Source organism: Ambystoma mexicanum, chromosome 3p (genome assembly GCF_040938575.1).
Source record: "Ambystoma mexicanum isolate Mex_15411 chromosome 3p, UKY_AmexF1_1, whole genome shotgun sequence".
In the NCBI taxonomy this organism is placed as follows: Eukaryota; Metazoa; Chordata; class Amphibia; order Caudata; family Ambystomatidae; genus Ambystoma; species Ambystoma mexicanum.
The window spans coordinates 893,208,372-893,234,169 of NC_090925.1; the positions used below are offsets into that span (position 1 = coordinate 893,208,372).

Here is a 25,798-nt window from a genome sequence, read left to right on the forward strand (position 1 = left end):
CACAATGTGCCACCACCTCTCCCAGGCACAGACCAATGTTCCCATCCACTCCCTTCAGACCAACACCAACGTGCCCCATCCCACACCTAGATGACCCATGGCACCCTCCAGAACAACAGATTCCCAATACCTATTCCAGACCCACACCAATGTGCCCCCATACCTACACCAATATGCTCCGTCCCTCTCATCAAACCCACACCAATGTGTCCCCATCCCATTCCTCTAGGCCCACACTGTTGTCCTCATCCAACCCAAACCAGGATGCCCCATCTCTCCCCACAGACCCACACCAACGTGCCCCGTCCCTCCCATCAAACCCACTTGACGATGAGGGACAAGACTAAGTCGGAAGCTCCATCAGGGGTCTTGCAGAAACGTTCCCGGTATCCCGAAGAAAATGCCCACCATAACTGCTTCAATGCAAAAGCACAGATTCCTGTTACACTTGCACCAGCAGCCATAGCTGTTAAATTGCCCAAGTTAACCAGTGCAACCGCAAGCCAAAGGCACGCAGATTCCGGTTGCAATTGCATCGGCAGCCAGAGCCTTCCCGCTAACTAAAATTGTTCCCGAAAATCACAATGACTACGTCGGAAATCAAGAGAACAGTAGGTGGGGCCGTTGCTATGGTCAGTTCCTCGGATGTGAACTAGACACCCCTGATTAAGTGTGCACGCGGCCTGAGGCACATGCAGCGTTGCCAACTCCTCAGTCAGGAAAGTAGCTAGTGGCTGTCCTCAAAGTAGCTAGAAGTAGCTAAATGATGGAATTGCCTAATTTGCATAATTGCCTTTGCATGTTGTGTAATGGACATTGTAGGAGAGAGGACCAATGACGTGGGAGGGGCAAAAAGTGAGTAAAGAAAACATCCTAAACATGTTTAAAAGGCAAAAATGGGCCAAAAATACACACTGACAGTTGCTTTGTTTTTTATTTTTTACTTTAGTTTTCTTATCTTTGTTTTTTAATCGAATGGCCCAGTTAGGAGCCCTGAACAAGTTACAGTAAAACATGAGCATAATTTTTTTTATGTAAAATGGAAGAAAAACACAATAGAAAAAAACTGGCAATAGGGGAAAATAGATGGGAGTCTGACCTTAATTCAAAGTTCATTGTGTTTTTTTCCAGCCCTTCTCCACACACACACACACACACAGAGTGGGTCATAGTCATCATTTGTGTCAAGGCACGCTATGGGAGGCTCAGCAACTGAGGGAGCCGACTTAAACAAGTAAGCAGCTGATGTGCCAAACTCGGGCATCTGGTGCTGATAGCAGGTCTCATCAGACAGCACGAGTCCATATCAGATGTACAGGACAGAGTTAAGGGTCCACAAGGACATCCGATTTTGAAGTTTGGTTTTTACCACACTCATCTGGCTGAAAACTCTTTCAACTTCAGCATTCGAGTGTGGCAAGGACAACACAGACACAGCAGCCATGGCAAGTTCTTGAAATGGATTGATATCCGCTGCATCCCTGAACTTCCAAATCTCACTCCAGAAGCCCAGTGTGCTTTTAGTCTCGTTCCATTTACTGAGGTGGATGAGATGCCTCTTCTGGACAATCTTGTCTATCTCTGCAGGGGAGTAGCCAAGGAGCTTGGCTATTTCTTCTACCTCTCCAGGGCTCTTATAGTGCTTCAGAGTTTCCTGCACATTGAAAACAGACATATACTGCAATGCTTCAATGTTGTCCGGCACCCGCAACTCATTGGTGAGGCAGCTGGTGAAGGATACACACCACTTCGGACATTGCTTTCATCCTCTGGCGCAAGCTGGAGCTCAGCTGCCTTGGACTCAAAAAGATAATCTATTGGCCTTTTCAATACATTAGTGTTTGCCAGACGATTCAGCACCCTGCTGCTCACAGACTTTATCAGACTAACCAAGCTGTCAAGTAGCTTAAGAGGATCCACCTGCTCTCCCTCAAAAGCCTTGATGGCCAACTGTACCTCACCCAGCACTGACTTTAAAAAAGTCAGATATATGTTTTGCGGATCACTGTACATGGGGTATAAAATCTCAGCCATGTAGCAGTGTTCACTGGACTTGGTAACTGAGAAATGCAGCCTAAGCTCCTCCCACTGGTCCAAAATGAATGAAACTGCAGGTTCAATGGCGAGCCAACGTGTGGCACACACCTGTGTTACCTGTAAAGGCATCTGCCCACAGTTTATGGTCTCATTTACGGCCTTGTTGGCCTTCCTGCGCTTGGGAGACACTGAAAACCAGTTATAAATCTCCCGTACCAAATACTCCACGCTACGGGGGATGGTGTCATTAGAAGCACGAGTTACAGCAAGCTGCAGAGAGTGGCACACACAGCGAATAAGGACCAGATCTTTGAGGTCATACTCCTGCTTCAGCACTTTATGGACTCCATTGTTAATCCCCATCATAACAGAGGCATGGTGAGTCCCTATCCCCAGGAGTTTCTCTTTTTTGAGAGAACACGGAGGAAAGCCACAACAGCACAGGCTATAGATCTGGAATCTCCTCCGTCCAACTCAACAAGCCCCAGAAATGTTGACACAAATTGTCTGCCTGGTGTCACTAAAATACCATACACCTCCCCCCCTCCCTCCATCCCCCCCAAAGTACTTAAAAAACACATCTGTGGACTCATCGAGCAGGAGGCTGAAATGCTGGTGACGCACATCCGCAACCAGCTTTTTCAGAACGTATGGTGCTAGAACACCATTAATTTCTGTGCACTTTGTCCTGTGCATTTTGAAATGGTTAGCAGCAGCAGAGTCTGAGAAAGCAGCTCTACATGCTTCCCCAATATGATCACATGCCAGCATGGAACAGTGTTCAGCGATAGCCAATGCCATGATAGCCTTTTTAGCAGAGTCAATGTTTTTTTAACCATAAATGGCAGCTAGATTTGGGTGGGACTGTAAGGCTTTGCCTTAATAGTATGCTTTTGAGCATGTGTTTTTGACATCACTTAGTGGCATAGAAATCAGCCTTACAATACAGGCAGTATGCCCACATATCACCAATAAGTGGTTTCAACCAGCCTTTGAATGCAGGGTTTGTTTCCCACTCCTTTCTGTACAGTTTAGACTGAGACATGATGAGCTAGGCACCTAGATGTTTGACTGAGCCTTTGCGAGTCAAATGCAGCGATTTCTGCATGTGCAGTCAATCCAGTGCTTCCATCCTCGAGTCATCCATGGCTAGTTTAGGGAGATCATCCGAAACCATCCCGAAGTATGTGTATAGACTGAAATATTTAAATCAGATGACTTTAGAGATATCACAGAAACTTCTCCAATGAGTTCTGATTAATTCCAGTGATGATCTTGTATTACTCCAGGAGGACCCACATGACAACTTTAAGATGGGTTTGTAATTGTGAACAATTATTGCAGACAACTTCTGGAGGAGTTATTTCATGTTGTTTCCAAATGATTTAGGAAAAGGGTTTTGATTCCTTGTGTGTAAAACGGGTGGTATTACTATAGGGTGAGTCTAGTTAGACTTACGGATAGTGTACTGGAAAACCTCAAGGGAATTTGCAGCAGTTACATTCCATCTTTGCTAGAGCACGCCAATGTCATTAACTAAGGGCCACCGTTTTAGTACACAAACCTACAAATCCAGCCCACAATGTCACAAACCAACCCGTAACCTCCCCGATTTCAAGTCTCACCTCTAGCTAACATGGCATCACACCCAAAACTCCCACAATTACAAATCACTGCACTCAAGTACACACTTTCAGTGTAAACAGAATCCATTAAAGGTCTACCTGCTTGACAGACTGCTGATCACTTCACCCAATATCACTACGAGCGGCTAGCAATTAGTTCAACCACACCCAAGAACACACTAGCTGACCCCAACAGAAATCAATAGCACAATAACATGTACCATTTACAAGTTTGTCACCCACCTCCAAATTCACCAGATCAACTATATAGTTCTACACACAAGAGCACTTGCATCTTCAGTTTCACAGAGCAGCACGTGAGCTACAATTACGTTGTCGATTAGTAGCAGGGGCTGACGTAGCAAACAAACTCTGTTGTGGGGATGTTCGAACTCCATTGTTTTCTTTTAAGACCGCAACCTGAATGATTGCGCAGGTGTGTGGGAACATCTAGGTGTCACTACACTGTCCGAACAGGCATGACCGTCATACTGTAACAAAGACATTGTGATAAGGGTTTAGCTTGTGAAATTAGATCTGTCGGACAAAACATTTGTAGCAGACAATAGACTGTTACTTTATAGTCCAATATTTTGTAGTTGTTGCACAGTTACATCTTTGGGAAATACAACATTACACGGAGACATCTGCCGATTCAGTCTTTCAATTATCCAGGGGAAGTAAGAGACAGGTTCGGAGAAAGGAATGAAGAACACTAGCCATCACTGCCAAAAGACTTAGGTTTTCCAGCTTTTGTGAACAGCTATTAATACGTTTTTGTTTCCACCCATCAGCTACTCCTCTACCTTACTTTTTAAAGCCTCAATTAGTCCCTCTGCATCGCAATAGGTTTTTCATATTTCGTCAAATGTTTTCCATCTCTTAATACAGTTTCTTGGCTGTGGGTATGAAAAAGGCAATTTGAAACTTCATAATGTGACTTCCAATACAACAAACATTTTGCTTGAGCTGTACACTGGGGTAAGTGACTCCCCTTCAGCGAGATCCTATCTGTCCCCTTCGATTTTTGCTCTCCTTGGCACTTTCCATTTCTCCCCGTGCAGCTAGCCACAACTCAGTCTAGCTGCACACATATTCTGACCTGGACTACGGTCCGTGAGGGTGTTCACCCATAGGGCTTTGCCAATAACAGTAATCAGTTTAGCATCTATACTTTAAGTTACTCTAGAGGAGAAAAGAGAAAAAAAAAATATTAAAGCAGTGGGCATTGTGCAGCATTCCTCTGTATGTGTGAAAAAGGGAATGCCTCCGCGTAGGGACGTCAGATGTACCCACCTCCCCCCAAACATCAAATAGATGAACAAAGAACAAAAAAATACATTGCTTACCTGACTAGAAAAGCACAACTGCCTTGAAATCCCTTTCCTCACATATTTCTCTTCTACTTTCATCAAAACATTCCAGCCATTTACACCGGGAATTGCCATAGGCTCACATTCCCCATCCTTACAAATACACAGAGAATTGTCGGAATCAAAGAGTGCCATGATTTGAGTTATTGCCTAAAAGAAGAAAAAAAAATAAAGGGAAAATTAAGTATGCTCAAGTATTTGTGAACCTGGTCTGTACCCAAAAACCAACAATTTATAGTGGGCTTGCTATGGATGTTCCTGCTTGATGTGTCCCGATTTGTGAGCGTCTCTTGGTGCTTGGTACCTTCCAAGACTTCACCCATTGTGTCTTTAACTAATCGCATCTGCTCGCTAATAAAATTAGAGGTGGGGTTCTGGAGAGGCAATACGTTCTTAACTGCAGAGCTCTTGTACCTAACATTCTGCAGTCATTTTGTGTGTGCCCTTAAAAGACAAGCACCTGTTTCAGTTTCTTAAATTTAACTATCAACCATAGAGAGTCCCAGCTTGCAGACAGCAACATGTACAGGAAATGTTAGGGACCAGAAATAGGAGGGTATGCAGAGACAGAACCCATGACGAAAGGGATCTTTACTGGGGGGGAACAAAAGGTAACTATAACACCTTAGCAGGCAGGCCTTTGCTAATATGAGCCAGGCATTAACCTCCAGAAGGGTCAGAAGTCTCCCCCCCTCCCCAATAAGCATCACTACTGTGCCATAAATTATGCATTACAACTGAACCAGTGCAGCGCTCATAGCAGAGGACAAATGCTGCAAAAAAACTAAAGCAAGCCATGGGTAAATTTTGCAGAGGCATGGTTTCTCACAGAGAATTAACTGGTCCCATCATTAGAAAAGGGAAAGAAAATAAATAAACACACACCTCTCACCATAAAAAGCATTCACCCCAGATCAAAAAGATATTTTCGAAATTGACAGGGATCACTAGCCGTAGCAAGCATTCAAAAAGTTTACAGGCAAAAACAAACTGTATTGAAAGGGCAATAAAATCCCTCCGGGAACCTCCCCTATATAGAGAATATAAGTATAACTAGAACATGCACTAATCCCAAGTCCCTGAAACTTACATTTGTATATATTAAACCATGTGGTAATTTCCCCAAAATGTTGGACAAACTAAATGTAGATGGAGTAGAGCACGAGTCATGGGGGGGGGGGGGTATTAGAACACTGTCTCCCGCGCATGAAAACTGGCACAACTAGCCCTACTGTGAACTGAAAAGGCAGGGGAAAACAGGGGTAGCATATATTTAGTGAAAAAATAATATTCAAAAGGATTACAATACAAAATAGTCTTTGAATGCCAGACAGGTTGCCTTTATGGGGGCAGAGGGGGCGCAGCTTTACAGAATCTCTTGGGGGTGCATGGACCTTGAACTTAACAGAGTACCTACCTGTCCTGTACACTTTTCACATTACTTGTGCATCATTTTGAGATTTGTGTAAACAATCTTCCCCAGCTTGAACTCCAGGGGGCAGGGGGGAGGGTTGCGTCTCTCCTTTGGCTGGTGTTCAATGGCTTAAGTGAAAGCAATTATCAGGTTGCAAGCATTGTTAAGAGAAATAAATAGATGGGAGGCAATCTGTCCACTGATGGGTTAGAGAAGCCCTTTCTCACCCTTCTTAATGAGGGCTTGGATGGCCAATATCTGCAACCATTCTCTGTGCGCAGAATCACAACAGCAAATTTAATTGGAGCTTTTGTAAAGTAAAGCCCAAGCTCCCTGTGCCCAGAAGCAGGAATCAAAGAACGCATTCATCAGGGCATTTCAATCATCCCCAGCCTACACCTGGCGGAGTTTGCAGCACGCCCCTGTACCACACAGCGGCTCAACCAGTCTGCCACACACCAACTAGCCGGCCTTCATCCAGCCAAACAAAACTCTGCCACTTGGCACCCTGCTTCAGAATTAAGCAATAAATATGTTGCGAAAGTAACACGCTTCCCACGACCTACACATCAACAATCCCCACACAAGGGAAAACTATGCCAGTGGGCGTCTGTGCACCGGCATGCAGCTGTCTGGGCAACTTATTGAAAATTATAAGCTCTTTGCCTTTTATATACAATAGACATCCTCAAAGGGGCTATGCGACAAGACGACCAAGTCAAATCTTGAGTATCAATGGGCCCAAAGAACTCTTTCCTTCACAGAAAAGCAATGGAGTGATTTTGCTCGTACCCACTGAAGGTGTGGTCATGTGTATGAGTTGTATATGTACCGTACACATAGCGACATCAGGCACAGCAAGCACGTTGATAATGGACTACTTAAAAAAAAGCAACCAGGGATTTTGAAAAGGTTTGTTTAGTACATTAAACTTCTGCCTTTCAAGCCCACACGTGCACTGTCCTGGGACCGAGGAGGGTCTAAAGGCTCTTCCAAACTAGCAATCAAAATATTTAACATATAGCGTTGCCAGCAAGATAGCAATTAGGTTTTTTGTCTTTTAAACACAAGTTATTGATCAGATAGTCACTCTACAGAGGTGTTTTTTTTACCCCGAGCCCCCATAAGAGAAAGAAGAAGAGAAAAAGAAAAAAAAAAAAAAGTTCCTTGCTTGGGCCCCCCTATACACACGGACTCCAAAATGTTCACTGGTTGCGAATGGTTATCGCCCGCTGGTGTAGAATGGTACTACAAATAGAGGTGTGGGTGCCAAACACCAAATTCTCTCAAAATCATTGCTTGCAATAACTCAACTTAGATTAGAGGGCAAATAATTGTAAACACAGCATTCCAAATTTTTTGCTGGAGGACAGGACTAAAAACAGCGCTGGATATTTGTTTCCCCACGTCTGCTAGGAAAGGCTGAACCACTATTGATGCTACAATTGTCCTCTGGAAAGTACTTTTGAGACTGATTCTGAGGCGGTTTCCTATTAGTTCAGCAACACATGAAAGATCATACTCTGTCTCCTCAAGAGCATCTGCTATTAACGGAAACGCATCAGAATGCAGACATCAACCCTCCTCCTCCAAAGCACCAGCTTCTTCTTGAATGCTGATATTTTTGCGTTCATAGCCAATTATGTTGTTTCTTTTCTGTGCCTTGCAGGGAGAGGTTTAGAAAATGTAGCTTTTCAAAGAGGTCGCCATACAGTAAGCGAACAGTACAAGCCAGTGTGAATCACAGGAGCTCTTCTTTCGTCTAGTCTAAACCCAGGAGAAAGTGTCTCACTTTATTCCAGACTTCCTAAATGAGATTTAAAACCGTTCCCCCTGGAGAACCACCGTACCTCTTTACCTCTGTGTGAAACAACAAAGCATCACGTTCAGCTCCAATTTCTGTACATAATGTGGCAAAGACGGCTCTTGTGCAGTGCATCTTAATAAAATGTACAATTTTACAACAGAAGTAAACACCCACGAGAGTCCGTTCCCCATATTGCGCACAAGCAAAGATTCCCGGGTGATCACGTAGGGTGTCCACAATATATGTGGAGCTATTGCTTTTAACCGAGCTCTAGCAGCACACATTGAAGAAGCACCATCCATGTAAATACCAACACACTGCAGCTGCTGTGCCCTGAATTGGTTTACAAAATAAGGGAGGGGGTTAACCCCCAATTTCCCCACCAACATACGTACCCTACCCACACACAGTCCAAAACTCACCTCTGCCCGCTGCAACGACTCCGCTGGGGCTAACAGCACCTGTCAGCCCCTGCGCGCACTCATGTGGGGCAGTGGTTTGACAAGCATGATATTTCGATTTAGAAAGACCCCTGTCTGCGGTCATGGAGCAGTCTTTCTAAAACGCACAACCCCCCCCCCCCAAAATCGGTACAGTGAAAAAGATTGTTTCACTTAGTACCAACGATCCTTCTAAAAAAGGAGCCTCAACCTGTGAAAACATTGCCAACCCCCCACTTTAAGTCAGTTTTTAAAAAGCATTTTATGGTTTCAAAATTAAAAATGCTTCAAAATATTAATGGCAAACACCACATGCAAAATATTTAAAACGAACCACGTAAAAAGGCCTGGCCATTTATTTTTTTATAGTCCCCAAAGCAAACAATGAACAGCTTGGGGGAAATAAACTCAGCAAAAATGGGTCGGGAATACCGGTTGGACACCACATTGATACAAGTGCCAGAAAACTCCCTGTTCAGATCGTGAAGTTCTAGCTCTAATTTTCTTTTGAAGTGTGGTCCTGGACTAGGCCACAGATTGGCGGCAAAACCTACACCTGGATGCATATTGCCGATATAAACTTTCAGCACTTCTACTCAACCAACGGTACATAGGGAAAATAAATCCTTACCTTCATGAATGGGTCAAGTGCTTCACTAGATTTTTCTTGCTGGGACACAGGTGGTTAGGTTGACACACTGATGCTGCCATGAAAACAGTTAGCCATGGTTTCAAGGGTCTACCTGAGACTTCAAATTAAGATTAGATGAGCAGGGGTTAAAACCAGCTCTTGGGTGTTAGGCATTAGCTAGCACGCAGGACAGAACGCGGTGAAACCTGGAGAAAGTACACAGTGCACTGTAAATGCAACTCCTACATGAGACGTGAACTTTCAGTACCGCCCCAAACTGGACATGAGAAAGGAAGAGACTCAAAAATAGTTTTGAAATCCCTGACTGACTCCTAACTATACCTTTAAAATTGCCCCACCATCATCCACAGCAAAATGCAGTAGTTTTTTAAAAAAAAGGCATTCTTACCGTCGGCAAATCCTACTACAGATGTCAGGATTCTTTTGTATGGTACCATTGCTGCTGAGGACTTTGCTGTCCAAGATGGGATGATAGAGCCAATTTGTGTTCCTGAAATTGAAAAAGTACAATAAAAAAAATATTATAGACATACCAGATTGATTGTACCAATATTTGCGCACTACACTGCCAGTCGGCACACATCCTCCCCCGCACACAAAAAGGACCTAGGGTACAGGGTCCTACCAAGAAATCTCCAAAGTTCCCTATAGGCCAGTCCACCCCAGCTGGCAGAGAGAACAGAGCAGTCAGAGCACATACCTGAACACGTAACTCATACTGAGTCACAGAGACAGAAAAAAGTAATAGAGCAAGAGAAAGAGCAACAGCATAGTTTACCCTTTCTATTTCTGGCTAGAACAGTTGAGAAGTCCAGCCTGCTGGCATTCCAATCATTCATCTAGAGATCTTACATAGAATCCGACACAGTAGTTCTTAACTCACAGAGATAACTTTCGGAAACAAAGAGTAATAGCCATGTAGCTTTTACTGCAGTTCGGTGTGCTGACGTAGCAGCAGACCGCCACGGCTGACATGCCAGACACGAGGGCCCCTGGCTTCTGTGCAACATATGGTGCCCCATGCAGGCGAAGGCCTCGCACCCACAGCAGGACGATTAAATTCCACTTTAAAATCACTTCTATGGCAGCGGTGCACCCAAAGTACTGGTGTTAATGCAGTGATTTTAGTACATCAAGGGATGCATCGCTCTATAGTAGATGGCTACAGGGGTAGCTCAGCAGATTGACAGGCTGTTGCTGAGACGTTATATATGGAAAATATAATTAGAGGGGGCCGGTGTTGTATGATATCCAGTTCCCCCACGGCAGATTGCTGAAGCCCGCTATCGTGGGGGAGGCAGATATCATACAACACTGGCAATGCATGCTTCCATACCCGCTCGTCTCCTTTCCCTCGTGGTCTCCCCCCCCACCCCAAGATGGGGGCACTGCATTGCAGTGATCCGGCCCACCTGCTCGCCTCTTCTCCCCATGCATTTGCCTTTGTGGGTCCAAAGGGGGAGAGGGAAGCAGAGGGACCGGCAAAGGCCCGAACCGCTTGCTCCCCGGCACCCCGTCCAAATGTGGTGGGGGGCTGAGCCGAGAACCAGCATCCCTGGCAGCACCAGCAGGAAGCAACAACACAGCATGGACACCACCAAAATGCAGGAAAGCTCACGTCCAGGCTGCGTTTATTTCCTCTTTGTTTCGTGGCCATGTCGCACTGACTGGGCATTGGGGGGTGGTGGGAAAGAGGGGCAGTGGCTCGCCATGCATAGTTAAGTGAGGCAAACAAAAAGTATTTTCTCCTTTCTCACCATCCTGGATCACATGCCCCACAAATGTAAGACCTCTGCCTACAGTATGGCTAATTTTAAGGCGAAATACCCAATGGTTATCTTGCTGGTAAGACTACATAGGAGTCTGCATTTTCACTGAATACATGAACATGCAGGCACCTAGTCAGTAAGACAACTCAGGGAAATTTTGAACTCTGTCCTAAACAGCCAGACCGTGGAAGAAATGCCGGGGGGTAGGGGAGCAGGGGGCAAGGTTGTTCGTTTGGAAACTAAGAAAGACAGCTTGTGGTACAGAGAGATTCTGGCAAGTGCAGCTCAAAGCACAGGCAGCACTGAGCAGTAAAGTTAGGCACATACCCAGCAATCTTCAAATCAGACCCTTCGTAAAGGCAGTAAAGTTACAGAAATCATGCCAAGGGAACTTCAGCCCCACCCGCTGCTCTTCCTCAAGAGCCGCGGGCTGCTGCCGCACTCGTCCCCTGGTCCGGCGGTGGCACAAACATCCTCCCCAGCGCAGGAGGGCTCGGCAGCCCCAGAGGTATCCAAGCCTGCATGTGCCTGTGCAGAAAAATAAGCAAGCATGCGGCTGTGGGAAAAATGGAGCGGTGTGCTCGCAGTGTGTCTTGTTGGAGAATTGGAACGAGTTCCTGCTTTTTGTTGCTCCGTGCCAAATTGGAATTCCACTGTGTATTGTTGGAGTTAGTGCAGTTCTCTTTCTATTACATTGGAAAAGTCAAGTCTGCCTTCAAAAACATTGCGCATGCCCGGAGCGCTCGCAGTGGGTCTCGTGTCCTGTGCCCTGCGACCGGAGAGCAGGCGTTATTGACTAAAATCTGGTAAGACTTGTACATACGATTTGTCATGAAGTGGTGAGCATTGAGGAGAAACGTCCCTACAACATCTTAACTGCCCGCACCGCCTCGAACTGTAAAATTGATCTAAATACTGGACGTTTGAACTCTGGAACGTTTGCTGTTTTAAGAATCGACTAACTGCAGAGCTAATGCTCTTTGAGCAGTCGCTTGCAACTGGATTGGACTTAACCTGTTAAACGGAAGAGTCCACACGCGGCGCGACTGCGCGGCATTAGCTGCTTGAGCAGTCGTGAGCCCAAGACTGCTTGATTTGGCGAGGTGATGCCTAGGATTGAGCCTTGCATTGCATGTCACGTTGAGGAAGTACCCGTTTAATCTCTGTGCAAGCCTCACATCACTTGAGTGTTCCCCCCCCCCTTTCCACAACTCGGAGGTGTAAACAATAAGACATTAACGCCTGACATTGTGAGCCTAAGGAGTATCCAAATCGGATTCTTGATTGCATGTTCAATTTGTGTTACTCCTTAAAATCAGGCATGCAAAACAACTTGAAAATATCAAGTACTTCAGTTGTTCTAAAGTCAAATATGCAATAGTTGCTAATCATACTAAGAAATCTAAAAACCGAAAGGGGTTGCCACTCAGAGTTTGAGCTAATATCAAGCAGTTAATCAAGAGATTAGCTCCTAAAAATAAATCTGATTCTCTAAGTCGATTGGTGACAAAGAAACAACAAGCTACTAGAACAAGAGTTAGTAATGATGTCGTATCTCTACCCTCCCTTAAATGACTTAGCTACTATCCCTCTATTACAGGCTAAAATCAAGGTGGCCACTGATATTCCACAGATAATTCCAGTAGAAACTCACTTTTCCACAAAAACAAGGTGAAGATCAACATCTAAACCTGCCTGATATCCGAGCACAAATTGAGAGAATGATTAAGCAATATGCACTATTGCAGCAAGCTAGTCTAGATTCAGTAACAGCTAAGCAGCAAGTGCAAATAATAAATGATGACACTCGCTCGAAGCCTCTGCCTCACCACATAGGTGAGAAGCCACAGAGTCTGCCCGAAACTCACAAAGCTTTGGATACAGATTTACAGTCATACCACCAAGAAGTGGGGGAAGATTATAGAGGCCGGCGGTACTTCTACATTAAGTAATGGTGGGAGACTGGGAGCGTCAATGAGCGATTCTTTGGTGGCGCGAGGGTGTGAAGTTACCAGTATTGTTGAGGCATCCAAGGGTAATCGAACAACATTACATCAAGGGAACAAGATTGTGAAGTCAAACAAACTCACATCTGATATTGAAACAACACATACTTTGAGTAAAATAGTGCAAACCTCAGTTAGTGAACATATATATTGAAGAGCACATTGCCAAGGCAGTTAAACTATTTAAGACATAACGTCACAACCAAGCAATCTCTTGCTGAAGCAAACATGACCGATAGCAGGCATGTGCAAAAGTTGCAACATGACGCTGAAGTAAAACCAACAAAAATAAATGGCGAAAGGCCGATTTAGATAGTCAAGATAACTATTATGCGGGTTGTGGGATGCACTGCAACTAACACTAAAAAAAAAACTGGGACAAATTTCGTCGGCTCATTCTAAAATGACGTCCGGTACCTTTCACACCTTATGCAATGAATAGAACGAGCCTCTTGGCCACATGTGAAGAGGTGAGCAGCCTACAGGACATCACATCAGACATCGAACAGGTTGAATTCGTTAATGAAAACAACCTATCATTTGTGAGGATATGGCTACAATCGAATATAGTGCTAAATGCCCCCTAGCAAGCGCGTGTGGAAACCTTTGCCCTTGGGTTGGTCCTGGCACAAGATCCTGTCATCATGGATACCAATGGCGAGCAAAGATTAGCAAGTAAACCGAATTCCTCCTCATTAGAAAGACAAACAACTGCTGCACAACATGCGAAATCAAACAACATTAATCATGACACACAAAAGGTGTTGTATGGGAGAACTTATGGCCCAAACTTATAATAAACGGAGAAGAATGACAAATGTGCCATTTCCTTAATTTTTTTTTATTTAATTTATTTATTTGATTTATATTTCAGGCCAAAACCTGTAATTTTATCAAAGGTCTACACATTTAACCCTCCGGGATTCTCTGAAAAATTGGCTTTCAACAGATCAAAATACATCTTCTGCAAACAGTAGATGGGTTTCAAATACAGTTGTCCAGGGGTTCCTTAGGCTGGTACTGATGACATCTTCTGCAAACAGTAGATGCATTTCAAATACACTTGTCCAGGAGTTCCTTAGGCTGGTAATGAAGAAGCAGCTTCAATGGGGACAATTTTGTTTATCTGTTTGAAAGCCAATCCAATTAGGTTTGCCATGGCCATGGTCCACCGCGTTGCTTCACCTGAGATTAGTCTGTTCCATATGTTATCCTCTTCGAACATCCAAGGATTTGTAATCAGCGGCGATAGATAAGTAGTTCTGTCCTGTTTAGTATGTGGGCAGATTAAAACTAGGTGCCTGATTGTTTCCACAGTGTCCACGTTTTTGCATAACCTACATACTTGATTTTCCACCATACCTCGGATGGCGAGTATTTGTTTTGTGTGAAGTATATTTAGTCTCGCTTTCATAAACAACTTTCTTTTTTCCTTTTCTGGGAATTTACTGACATATTTTATAGGTACCTTTAGTTTATTGAACGTAGGCGGAAGATGTTGTAACAATTTGTTGTCTGCTGCTACCTCTACGGTTCTGATCCAGTCCATTTCCTGCAGTTTCCGCTTGATTTTATCGGGATTTTCTTTTAAGTCTGTTTCTGTGCACATTATTAGCGACAATCTTTCTTTTCTGATTTCAGCCCACTTTTTGAATACCATGCAATTTCCGTTTATCATTTCTTCTTTGACTACAGCATAGATTGGGAGGGAGTCTGCCAGAATGATTTTTCTAAATAACATCATTGCACTGACATCGACTATCGAGGCCAGAGAAGTTAGTCCAAGTTCCCTTCTAATGGCCGCAATTGCAGTTGATTTGGGCAGTCCCAAAACCGATCTCCAAACCATACCTTCTATTTTATTCCATATGTTCTCCGGAATACAAAGAGAGGCTTCCATTCCGCTTGTCAGCGAGGGCACTACTTTCATTTTATAGAAGTTAATTGCCGGAGTTAGAGTGAATTTGCCAAATTTCTTGTCTATTGTTCTCATTTGCGCTATCAGGCTCTTCACTTTGTCCCAGAGTTCTGTTTGCATAGCTTTGTCTGTTGTAGTATTGTCTAATTCAAACCCTAAATATCTGATGTTTTTTACTTTTTCAATTTGTGTGTCATCCAAATACCATGACTCCGTTGTTGTTGGATTCTTTCGATGTTTCTCCAGGGTCATGATTTTTGTTTTGTTTTTGTTTATCTCCAGGAGGTTTTCATCTGTATATTTTTTCAGGTTTGTTAATTTCCGTTGTAAACCCACTTTGGTCTGGTCGATGAGAATCACGTCGTCCGCGTATAGGAGACGGGGAATAGTAGTTTTCCCTAGTTTAGGAGGGAACGTTCTGATCTCATTTTCCGAATATTGCAAATCTCCCAGGAAGGCGATGAAGAGTGCGGGCGCAAGCGGACAACCTTGTTTTACGCCTCTTTTTACTTGAATTTCCTCTGAGAGAATTCCCTGTTGGTTTAATTTCACTCTTACCGTTGTATTTGAGTGCAGGGCAATTAGTGGATCCAGCAATGATCTTGGGCATCCCCACCTATTCAATTTTTCCCATAGCATATTTCTGTCCACTTTGTCGAACGCTTTTGACATGTCCACAAAGGCCAGATATATTTTTGGTGCTCCTTCTTTGATTTTTGCTTTAAAGATGTTTATTATCAAGATGTTGATTGCTATCGTTCCGTTTTTCTGGAAGCCTGTTTGTAATATGTCTTTGGATTTTGATGACCTTTCCCATATCCTCAGATGGTCCAAGATGAGGGAGGAAAAGATTTTTCCTAAAATGTCTAATAAAGCAATCGGTCTATAATTAGCGGGGTCCTCCCGATTACCTTTTTTATAGATCGGGACGATAACCGCTTTTAACCAAGTCTCTGGAATTTGATGCGATTGTTCACAGGTCTCGAAAATCTTTCCAATCACTTTTGCCCAGTCTTTTGGGAATTCTTTTAGGATGGTGTTTGTCAATCCGTCCGGGCCGGGTGCTCTGGATGTTTTCAGACTTCTTATTTTTTTTTCAATGTCTGACACATTGGCTATCGACACCCAGGACGTGTTTGTTGCCGGTTTCAGGGCTTTTGTCAAGTTCTGAGGTTCCTCAAATTCCTTTGAAATGTACTCCATCCATTTTGCCTCTGATACGGCATTAGTTGGTATTAGATTATATGATACGTTGCTTTTTTTAATTAAGGACCAGAAGTCGCTAGATTTGTTGGTAATCAATTTTTTCATCATTTCTTCTGCATCCAACTGATATTGTGTCGCTTTTGCTTGTTTTCTCCAAGAAGTATATCTTTTTACTTCTAGTTTCCAGTTTAACCAGTCTTGTACCCGATTTGTTTTTTTTGCCTTTCTTTTTAATTGCCGCCCAAGTTTCCTTTGTTCTACCAATTCTTTATTGTATGCATGGGCGGGCTGTGGTACGGCCTTCTTTATGGCTACTATTGGTTTCTGGTATGGTACAAGGAGAGGTAAATAGTCCGGTTTCTCAAGTATTTTTGCTTGTTGATTTGCTGTTACTTTTTCATCCCAGGCTAATTTTATTTGTTGGATGTTTGTTTCCGTTATGCGTAGACGGGTTTGTTGCACATTTGTTTCCAGTGTGGCTTTGTGTACCAATTTCGTTGGTCTCCGACCATTCCACTTACAAGTGAGTAAGTTATGGTCACTGTTGTTTGTTTTCAGCACTTTGAAGCTCACTATGTTTGCTGCCAATCCGGATGATACGAAAATGTAGTCTAGGGTAGCTTTTGACGCTCCCCTTTCCCAGGTCGGGATATTCAGTTGGTTTGGGAAGAGAGTCGCTATATTTTGTAAATTTCTGGAGCTTGTTACTTTCATCCATGCTTTTCCCCGTTTTTGTGTTGCGGTCGTCCCTGTTTTCTCTGTTTCTTCATTGCAAATGGCGTTTAAATCGCCACATACAATGATCTCGATATCGTCAAAGTCTTCATACAGCTGATCAATAGTTGCGCTCATTATTGCACAGAAAGCCTTTGTTGTCGTCCGCTGCGGGTTCCAATAGCAATTTATAATTGCTAGGGTATTTCTTGTGGCGCCATTACCCTTTCCCATGGGGGGAGACCATGTGGAAAGGGTCACCAGCATGTCGTATGCTTCTCTCCATTTCTTTGGAGGTTCCAGTCCTAAGCCGTTTTTAATGGCTGTGAGCAAACCAGACGATGGTCTTCCTAAAGGACCTCTGATTGCTGCCGAGGTTTCTACGCAGAATCCATCCAACGTGGGTTTCTCAAGTAGCCACGTCTCTTGAAGGCATACTATATCAAATATGCCCAAATTTACATCCCCCGGTATTGTTAAGTGGTTATGCCCTCTGGTGTTCCATGAGCCTACCTTGTAATGGTTTTTATCGGGCCGTTCCTCTACGGATGAAGCCGATACCGATGTCTCAAGGTTCCGCCCTGTTTGTTGCTATTTTTGGGATTTCTTTGACCAGGTAAATGTAAACCAGTCCCACAGTCCTCTCGGCGATCTTGATTCCTGTATTTTAGCTGAAGTCTTTTGTAGCATAGCTTCTCCTCTGGAATGCCTGGTTTGTTGTGGTGATTTCTCATTTTCTCTGCTTCTATTACTATGTCTCCGTTCCTGTGGGTCACACCTGCTTTCTTGATGGCTACTCAGACGTGATTTGGTGGTTCCCCACTTTGAGGCCCCCTCCCGATTCAGTGGGACATTTCTTCGACTATATTTTGGATCTTCACGCACGTACTTGTTGTCCCTCTTTTCGTTCCATCGATTATGCGAATACAACATTTCAGTTTTTGAATGGTAATGTGTGCTCTGTTCGTTGATTTTTATTGGGTTTCTGCTTCGCTCCTCCTGCTGCGAGTATGTTAGCTCTCTCAAATGGAAACCCATATCTTTCAACTCTTCAAACGCTGATTCATCCAGATGCGTTATACTCTCAGCTTTTACATGTAAAAATGCTTTTGCTGTCTTACCCCTGTGGTACGGTTCGACCAAATCTAGGTCATTTGTTCTGAGGCCCCTAAGAGTTTTAGATTTTTTCAGGATCTGCAGAACCGTTGGCCGATTTAGAATTAAATTGTCTTCTTTAATGACCTGTTGCTCAAGTTTAAACAATCGGGTTTTGCCTCTTTCTACTAATTTCATTTTCCCATTTCCCCTCACGGGTACTTGTTTTCTCGGGCTACTTCTGCTTCTTAGCCTCGCTTTTTGTGGTGTTGCTTTGTTGTCTTTCTGGCTGTTAGTGTTAAAATTGTTGGCGTCTCTTTTTTCGGGCGATTTTTCCCTTCGCTCCACTAGCACCCACTTTTCTTCGTCGTTACTCAGAGGTCTTTTTTCTTCTATGATGTTTTTTTTTCCCTTCCTTATATTGTCTATTGGGGCATCGGTTAACACCTGTGTAATCGTGCTAGTTTGAATAGGTTTGTCATGTTGTGATATGTTCATCAATGATGAATCTAAAATGAACTCGTCCGCCGTCCTAGGTGATCTCCGATCTGAAGATTTCGGGGAGGACTGGACGTCGAGAGTTTGGATCTCGTCTTTCTTCATCTCTGTTTTATTTGCACTTTGAACCAAATGTGGTGGTTTTACTCTAGCTTCCCCGGAGAATGTATGTGAAGCTCTCGGTGTTGCTGATTTATTTTGGGTCGATGGTGGATTTACTGAGCTCTTCTCTATGATGACCTCCAGACCGTTCAACTCATAGTCTGATTTTTTGAATTTGTCTGCCACGTGCTTGCCCCCTTTTAAATGTTGTGATGTTTCCGGATTATTTTTTTGTTTCTCCAGAAGTTCGATTTTCCTTTCTAGAGTCTCTATTTTATTCTCCCACAGGATCTCTTGAATGCTTTTCTGTGCTTCTACTGCTGTTATATAGCTTTCTACATGAGCCATTTTTGCTATCATATTGGAGAGAATTGCTGTATTATCCTGGATTTCTTCTTTTAGTGCTTCAGATAACTTGCAAAATGGTGTTAAAACAATGGACATTGCCGACATGATTGTAGTCATGTCCGGTTTTTTAGTTGCAGAGTCTTTATGAATAGCCATGGCAATGTCGCTTAATCGTCGATTTTTTTGTGATGACTGTGTTTTTTCTGTTTTTTTTGGCGTCTCCAGAATTTGAGGACCCAGGCAGTCCATTTGGGAGATATTAGCCTGATCTGTTACTTGTTGGCCCTGCCTGGTTGCTCTCCGGTCTCGTTTTATGTCCTCGCTGCTTGTTTCAATCTCTGGGGCGATTTGGAGGCCTGCAGTCAGATGGGGTTGCGTCCACGCTAGCCGTATATCTTTTTCTTTGCTTATTTGGGATAGATTTTGATTTTCCTTCACAGGCTGGCTTTGGATACGACGTTCTCTGATCACCTCTGGCTGCCCTCCGTTGTTACCTTCTGCAGCTATTTTTTTCGTATTATTTGCATCCCGGGAATTGTTTTCTGGGTCCAACTGGATCTCTATACCTGGAGACTCTGGTATTCTGAGCTGAGTTTGTGTGTCACCCTTAGTAGTGGCCCCAATTTCACTTTTGTTCCTATTTCTATTTGTTACACTTTCTATGATGTTTGATTGTTTTTCCAACCCTCCGACCTTTGTGGAGGTTTCCACTGTTTTTCTTACTTTCGACCCTGGCATAGCTTCTTGCAACACTTCTAACATCTCTGCGTCTGATAACTCCGAATCCACTGTTAATTTTCGTTTGTACTGTTGCGTAAAGAAGGTTTTTAAAGGACAGGATAGTAGCGGTGCCGGGAGCTTTGTGGTTGAGAGTCTTTTTATTTTTATCGCATTTCCTTCCACTCTACTTCTCTGATTTTGGTTTTTCAAAATCTTCTTATTTACGAGATATAGTCTTCTTTCGCGGGGTCTGATTTTTCTTCGATTTCACTTTTTTCTTTTTTAGTTGGTTACAACTTGTTTTTACTTGTTCATAATCCGTTTCTTTAGTTGAGTCTTCCTGGTCAGTTTGTCTATTATTTGCGCCTGTTGTTTCACTCTCTGAAAAAACTTCATCACTTTCTGAGAGTGATTCGGCGAAGCTTATCTCTACCAATCTCTTATTGACTTTTGGAGTTCTTCTATCCAGTTGTCTCTTCTTTGACCTGTTAGATTTACTTTGGTCAAAAATCTGCTCTTTATATGTGGAGTGGATCATCGCTTCAACGTTTAGTGTTTTCTGCATAAGGTCTGATTTGTTTATTATGATTTCACCAGTCTTTTGGCATGGGGGCCTCTGTTCTTCGGGTCCCTTTGGATCTTCCCACGTTGGCTCCAGATGGAGGTTTTGTTCCTTTGTTGTAGTTTTTCCAGGAAATTTCCCCTCCGGAGTTATCGAAGCTCCGTCTACCCCTCTGCTCCGATCTCGCCCCCCCGCTCGAGCCCCGCAAAGGTGCCGATGCTGGCCATCCTCCGATAGCCACTGCCTCCTCACCCCTCGTCGTCAAGACGGTATGCGGGCCCCTAGCTGCGGCGCAGGTGGGCCGGACGGGCGTGTTGTCTAACTCGTCTGTTGCTTCATTCTGGGTCCTCACGTCCGTCACCAGATTCATCTCTTCGGCCTCGTTGGCAAGCCGCTCGTCTGTGAGTGCTTTTTCCGAGCGGACTTCTCGGTGGACTCGATTGACCCCCCCGGATCGCCACACGAGGTCTGAGAGGTCCACCGGATCCGGAGGCTGTAGGTTGTCGTCTGGTGGATACTCCTTTGCCGTTTGTCTCATCGGTAGCAACGGCGCCCATAATGCAGGTAAACCCGTCTGTGAGAGTTTCTGGGGTTTCAACTGAGTCCTCAATGACGGCTTACCTCTCGGCTGTTTCAGAGTCATTGCTGGAACATCCCTCGCGGGCTCTGCTGATGCTGCTGGTTCTCTTTCCGGGATGATGATGATGATGTCGGAGAACAGCAAAGCCTCGTCCTCTCCTGTCGGCTCCAACTCCGATACTGGAATCATCAGCAGCGGTCGTGCTTCGGGCCGCACCTCCGGTTCCATTTTAAGCTTACTGCGCGTCTGCAGCGGACTGCCGCAGACTGGCTCACACCTCGGCTCGCAGCTCCGCTCACCGCTCCGCGGTGTTCTGGGGATTAAGAAAACAAAAACGAACTTCCTCACACAATGATGTGGTCTGGTTGCAGGACTGCCGCAGACTGGCTCACACCTTAATTAGTTGGAATACCTGTGGGTTCCCTCACCTGTTGGGGCCAGTGCATTATAAGTCCACAACATTATAGTACTGCAAGAAACTTGGCTAGTTGAAAAACCGATATGGGAATATCTTGTTACATGCAGCCAAGTCATCTGCCCGTGGTAGACTGTCTTCAGGCCTTGTAATTGCTATCAAAAACCATAAGGATTGGCACATATTCTGGGCAGCACCCAACTTGTATCTACTTTTGGGAAAAAAATAACATACCCGGGAGGTGTGATTGCTGTTGTCAACATGTATCGTAACCCGAGGGGCATAACTGACGGATTCTTTTTTGATCTAGAGAACTAACTGAATACCATCCTTGAGACAACTGGAATAACCAATTCTATACTTATCGGTGACTTAAATATGCAACTGTTGCCCCCTGAGATTTCAGCAACCCATGATAGTCAACAATGCTAGACCACGCTTCACTTGGTACACCCACGATTTAACATCATTTAACAACAATATAGAGAGCAGTTACTTAGATGGCACAGCAGCCAAAAGGAGTCTATACATCCTTTCTTCATTTATAACGGGATTCCAAATGAAAACTAACATCTACTACAAACCTAGACATGATTTTGATGCTTTGGTTCAGACGAAAATAATCCTTGTTGCGCAAGCAGGAGGGTTGTTGCTGCTTCGAACGGCTTTGACAAAGGCAGAGTCATAAGAGCACTCAACTGTCAATATAAAAATTGGTACGTTCACATCCAATGCATCTGTTACAATCTGATGGGGAGACAATGTTGCGCCATATTTCTCAGAAAAAGACTGGCCAAATATGGGCCTCGATTAATATTGCCAACCACACAGCACAAAAGCCAGCGCAACTGAACAGTGTAAACGAGAACGATAGGGTGTCATACTTTACAAACGTGTATGCGAGACCACCGTGCAACAAAGATGACACTGTCTCAGAGTTATCTGACTACGAGGGATTACAGATTCTAGAGGAAGATATTTTATTTTACATTACCAAAGTTAATTCACAGGCTCATGGCCTGGACGGGTTATGCAATCTTATGTTTAAACAGAATTCCATCCTCTGGTCAAAAATCCTGTATCATGGCGTTCGTCAGTAATAGTTCCCATCTTTAAGAAAGGCGATCAATCCTCTCCTAGCAACTACAGACCGATTGCGCTTTTAGATGCGCCAGATAAATTGCTTTCCAAATTTCTCTCGAGGGACTTCAACAGATGGAACTCAGATTTCAAGAGGGACCCATTCCAAACTGGATTCATTCCATGCATCGGTACTAGTGTGAACCTACCAACACTCCCCTGAATCATCGCATATCATGACTCTTTAAACCAATCCTTGTTGTCGATTTGCGAGCTGCATTCGACTCGATTTCAAGAGAGTTTTTATTCCAGAAACTGATTCAACAAGGGTGTCCGTCCTATATCGTTTCCCTCATAAAAGATTACATAAAGAGAACATCATACAGGTGAGACTAACATCGGATGGTATATGATCTGTACCAATAATGACACACAGAGGCCCGAGGCAGGGTTGCACCCTAGCCTCAGCCCTCTAACTTTTTCATCTCAGATGTGGGAAGAGCTTTTTTGAACATCATCACTGATCCCTGCAAATTGGACAACAAGCCTGTGTCATTTCTAATGTACGCAGACGATCTAGTCTTAATTTCGAAAACGCCTAAAGGTCTCCAAAGAGCTTTGGATGCTTTAGCAACTTATGCTGAAGAAGATCTTTTAACGATAAACTTATACAAGACAAAGATTATGCAGTGTAATCCAATTAAAAAACATCTAATTTGGGCTCTCAAGGTGACGCGATTGAAAAACGTGCAACATTACACCTATTTAGGCACAATAATAGCTAGTCAGAGAGGAGTAGAACTGTATAGAGAGATATTACAAGACAAGGTAATAACCTCCATCAAGCTAAAATCATATAAGCCAAATATGGCAAATTTACCATCGCTCCAGCCATAACATACTACTCTCAGAAGGTAACACTGATTCTTCTATACACATCAGAAACCAAACCGATTCTACCGGAGAAGACTTGGTCTAACCTTGATGGGAAATACTGGCATGGAATTTTACAGTTACCCCTCCCATCTACTCCAGTAGCAATGATACTCAACAAACTTGGCTTGATTTCCCTGCACACTCGGTATATCTGGCAGCTCGTGGTACTTTTTAGGAAGTGTTTACTAGCCATTCAAACCTGCACGGTGCTTACTGTCAGATTATGTTTTTTCATCTAACGATAAATGTATTACTAAATGGCGCAATATGGTTATTTATGCCCTTGCAGATGTCCCTCTACTGTTTCTTCTACAGAATCCGATGAAGGTTAAAGCCAAACTCTTCCAAAGAGATTGGATTAATACCAGAGAAAAAAGGGTAACCGTTATCGGGACTTTGATGCCGAACTATTTGCAATAAAAAAATACAGCAAGCTGCAGCATTATTTGTTGAAAATCACCATCTCAAATGCATAGAAATGACTTCATGCGCCTGAGACTCAATCTGTAGCCTAATAGAGAGCTGCAGGCCTGGCGGAAAATTATTAAGTACTTAGAGAATTTTTGTTGCTTTTGTAACAGAGTGGATCAAGAAGAAACATGGAGACATCTTTTGACAGAGTGTGTCACATTGACTGACCAGTGTCTTAAACACTTTGTATGCCATGGAGCTCTATTAGGGATCTAACTTCTGAAACTTTATGGAAGATAATCCATTCTGGCTTTCTTACACATGTGAGGATTAGAGCAATTGGCTTTCTTTACGACCCAAAACTTAAAGAGGGAAATGTTAGGATGGCAGAGTACCATCAACAGGGATTCACACTATAACTCGATAAGCAGGAAGAGAGTCAACAGATCAAAGAGCTTGTTGTATTCAAAATTGTTGTGCACTGTAAAGTTTCCAAACTTACGATCATTTGTTACCATTGATTAGATCCTTTTTCTCTTTTGCAAAAAAATGGATCGACATGGGGCTTAATTTCCAACTAGCTGAACGCACTGATGTGTGAACAGTGAAAGCTGTGTTGGGCCGATAAGGGTGAAGAAAGATGGCGTATAATCAGACTTGCTGTTGGCAGCCGCATTTGGAAAAAACATCTGCACTGAAATTCCCTCTGCATGCACCACACAGCCACAACACTTCTGTTTGGGGGCAGAGGGAGCCGGGATGGGGATAATACCAGCCAAGAAGACACACAAAGATCTGCTGTTACTGGAACCAAAATAGGAAAAACAAACCCACTGCACCTAAATACACCGGGCGCTTTGAAAAACCTCCAAGATGTACAATCGCCTTATAAATACACAAGAAAAAATACCTGCCAATACACGTCATGGTCCTTCCGCCACGATTATCTTCCTAAGCACGTATAGACATTCGGCATGAAAATGTCCCGACGACTTAAAAAGAAATACGTGAAAGACGTCATGATGCCGTAAAGGCATTTTATAAACTATCAGCAAACTTTTAAACAAATGCACCATGCTATCAGGTCGCATAGTGTGGCTAACTGTCCCGTTTTTTGCGGCATTGTCCTGTAATTGGGGACTATCTCCCCAAGTTTGCAGAGTGTCTGTGTGGGACGCAGGTTGTCTGCCTCCAGCACAGCCGCTCTGCAAACTGAAATGGCCATGTACACAGCAAGGTGGTGCTGCCGCCTGCTACTTTCTTTCTCCAGGCGGCTCTGCAGCCTTGACTCCTTTTGAACCTGCAGGTCGAGCTGTAACACTCTGACACCTGGCTTCTTTCAAATGCTAATGCTTTGTTCCTGGGGTCTTGATGGTCATGTTTGCAGTTAAAAAACGTGACCATCACTTCCTGAGGACAAACTATTTGCATTTCAATGAAGCCAGTTGTTAAGAGCCATTAACAAATTTAAATTACAAAAAGGGGCGGGCCAAAGTGAATGACATTGTGACATCACTGCCTTGTGGGCAAGTGTCCTGCAAAAGACTATCAAAAAGTTGGCCACCCTAGTCTCATAGGGACTTTAAATGTTTGATTGATAATTAAGGCCTCTCTTTACCAGTTTAAACATTTTTTAAATAAGAACACAATGATGTACAACAAATCAGTGAACTGAGAAAAGTACATCAAATATTCAAAAGAACATGTCAAAACCGAATAAACCTTCTCTGCCGCCCAACTCCATAAAACACGTTTCCCCCCTACATGAGAAAACACAAAAAAAGAACAATCCGCCCGTATTTTTGTAAATCTCACCCCTGATGCACATTACAACCCCCACCCAAAATACACAGAAATACCCCTCCCCCAATATTGCCTCATCCCTGATGCACATTATACACATACACAGAAATACAACCTTCCCCCGATCTGCATTCAAGTAACAATCAACATGATAAGACTTACCATAAACCAAACTGAAGCACCAAATAACTACAACGATACTACATTGCCTTTCCTCTGAGTCCCGCTTGTGCAACCAAAAGATGACGAAGTGAGCGTTGCAGAGCACGTGATGCAGATCACGTGAA

General features: G+C 43.7%; 1 long non-coding RNA gene across 1 annotated transcript; it reads right to left on the reverse strand.

The window, feature by feature from the left end:
- Positions 1-915: 915 nt before the first annotated feature.
- On the reverse strand, positions 916-25,776 carry LOC138581073 (uncharacterized). Its single transcript, XR_011304417.1, has 4 exons — positions 25,674-25,776; positions 9,737-9,838; positions 5,012-5,185; positions 916-4,847 (listed from the first exon to the last, which is right to left on the reverse strand). It is a non-coding gene; the product is annotated as an uncharacterized lncRNA (long non-coding RNA).
- Positions 25,777-25,798: the final 22 nt, after the last annotated feature.